Source organism: Chiloscyllium plagiosum, chromosome 7 (genome assembly GCF_004010195.1).
Source record: "Chiloscyllium plagiosum isolate BGI_BamShark_2017 chromosome 7, ASM401019v2, whole genome shotgun sequence".
In the NCBI taxonomy this organism is placed as follows: domain Eukaryota; kingdom Metazoa; phylum Chordata; class Chondrichthyes; order Orectolobiformes; family Hemiscylliidae; genus Chiloscyllium; species Chiloscyllium plagiosum.
The window spans coordinates 108,956,304-108,958,874 of record NC_057716.1 but is presented as its reverse complement, the minus strand read 5'-3'; the positions used below and the strand labels follow the sequence as shown (position 1 = coordinate 108,958,874).

The 2,571-nt window shown below is 47.6% G+C and overlaps 1 protein-coding gene across 3 annotated transcripts in view; it reads left to right on the top strand.

Moving 5' to 3' along the window:
• Positions 1–2,571, top strand: part of ankzf1 (ankyrin repeat and zinc finger peptidyl tRNA hydrolase 1) — a 68,721-nt gene that overhangs the window by 33,185 nt on the left and 32,965 nt on the right. The window lies entirely within an intron of this gene.

Here is a 2,571-nt window from a genome sequence, read left to right as displayed (position 1 = left end):
CCCTCTGACCTATCACTTCCATCCCCACCCCCATTCACCTATTGTACTCTTTGCTACCTTCACCCCAGCCTCACCCCCCCCCATTTATCTCTCCACCCTGGAGACTTCCTGCCTCTATTCCTGATGAAAGGCTTTTGCCCGAAATGTCAATTTTCCTGCTCCTCGGATGCTGCTGTGTTTTTCCAGCACCACTCTGATCTAAACTCAGGTTTCCAGCATCTGCAGTCCTCACTTTTGCCTTAGAAATTTAATGGACAGGAAATGACCACAGTGTAAAAAATGCAGTAGAGGAGCCAAGTTGAAAGGGGTGCTGAAGCGGTCAGACTTGGAGATGTTTGTGGGCACCCTTTGAAAGTCCAAGTTACACTGAACTAGATGTTCCTTTCCTTTCAACAGTTAAAGGACACAAGACACTTAGAAATATCCACGGCCCTCCAGAGCCTTCCTCTCTTCACCTTCCCTTTGTCTCCATCCTGCCTTCCTATTGTGCATTGACTACCCTTCCTGATGTTTCAATCTCTGATGCTGAATGTTCTGTATGCAGAAAAGGTCTCAGTTTTATCCCTCTGCATCCCTACCTTTAATGATTCAGGCACAACATAATGTTGAACTCTTCTTCCTACCCCTTCGCCTCCATGTCCATTTCTTGGGACAGGAGTACTCTCCCAGTCCCACAGACCCCTTCGCCTACCTGTCGACATGACAGATGTTATCTCAATTTCTCTGGCCAACCCCCTTACCCTTTCCAATGTATCCTTCCAGGAACTGACTGCAATCTATGATCTCGGATTCCATTCAGACTTGGTTGTCAAGCCTGCCGACGAGAATGTGTTGTTTCCCAGTGGACTGAGCTCCACATTGCAGAGCCAGCTCTCAGGAACCTCCTCCTATCTTCCCCGGAACATGATCCCACCATCAAACATCAGGCCATTGTCTCCACTACAGTTGTTAATCTCATTTCATCCAGTGACCTCCCCCTGAAATCGCCTCCAAACTCATCGTCTCGAAACCCCATACAGCTCACTTCTGCCTCCTTCCCAAAAACCACAAACAGGACTGTTGGGCTGACTCATTGTTTCTGCCTGCTCTTTCCCCATGGAACTCATCTTTTCCTACCTTGTCTCGGTCTTTGTTCCCCTTGTCCAGCCCCTTCTCACTTGCATCCATGATTCCTCTGTTGCTTTCAGTCAGTTTCAGATTTTCCAGTTTGCAGGCTCCAGCCTCTTCCTCTTTCCCATGGATGTGTAATCCCTTCACAAATCCATCCACCAACCGGATAATCTCATGGCTCTCTGCTTTATCCTGGAAAATAATCCTGAACCATCCCCATCGCCCAGCATCCTCTGCCCTGACAGAGCTCGTCCTCACTCTGAACAACTTCTCTTTTAACTGCTCTCCCTTTCTTTAGCTCAAAGGGATGGCCGTGGGTACCTACGTAGGCCCCAGTTACACCTGTCTCTTTGTGGTATATGTGGAACATTTCTTGTTCCATTCCTGTTCCAGTCCCCACCCACAATTCTTTCTCTGATATATCGAGGATGCTTCCCTCTCTTGTCTGAAATTGGATAAGTTTATCAATGGGGTGTAGGTTTGCTCGCTGAGCTGTAGGTTTGATGTCCAGACGTTTCATTACCTGGCTAGGTAATATCATCAGTGGCGACCTCCAAGTGAAGTGAAGCTGTTGTCTCCTGCTTTCTATTTATATATTTGTCCTGGATGGGGTTCCTGGTGATATAGAACATAGAAGAAATACAGCGCAGTACAGGCCCTTTGGCCCTCGATGTTGCGCCGATCCAAGCCCACCTAACCTATACTAACCCACTATCCTCCATATACCTATCCAATGCCCGCTTAAATGCCCATAAAGAGGGAGAGTCCACCACTGCTACTGGCAGGGCATTCCATGAACTTACGACTCGCTGAGTGAAGAACCTACCCCTAACTTCAGTCCTATATCTACCCCCCCTTAATTTAAAGCTATGCCCCCTCGTAATAGCTGACTCCATACGTGGAAAAAGATTCTCACTGTCGACCCTATCTAAACCCCTAATCATCTTGTACACCTCAATCAAGTCACCCCTAAACCTTATTTTCTCTAATGAAAACAGCCCCAAGTGTCTCAGTCTTTCCTCATACGATCTTCCTTCCATACCAGGCAACATCCTGGTAAACCTCCTCTGCACCCGTTCCAGTGCCACCACATCCTTCCTATAGTATGGCGACCAAAACTGCACACAATATTCCAGATGCGGCCGCACCAGAGTCTTATACAACTGCATCATGACCTCAGGACTCCGGAACTCAATTCCTCTACCAATAAAAGCCAGTACGCCATATGCCTTCCTCACCGCACGATTTACCTGGGTGGCAACTTTCAGAGATCTGTGTACATGGACACCAAGATCCCTCTGCTCATCCACACTACCAAGTATCCGACCATTAGCCCAATACCCCATCTTTTTGTTACTCTTACCAAAGTGAATCACCTCACACTTACCTACATTGAACTCCATTTGCCACCTTTCTGCCCAGCTCTGCAGCTTCTCTATATCCTGATGTAACCTGCCACAT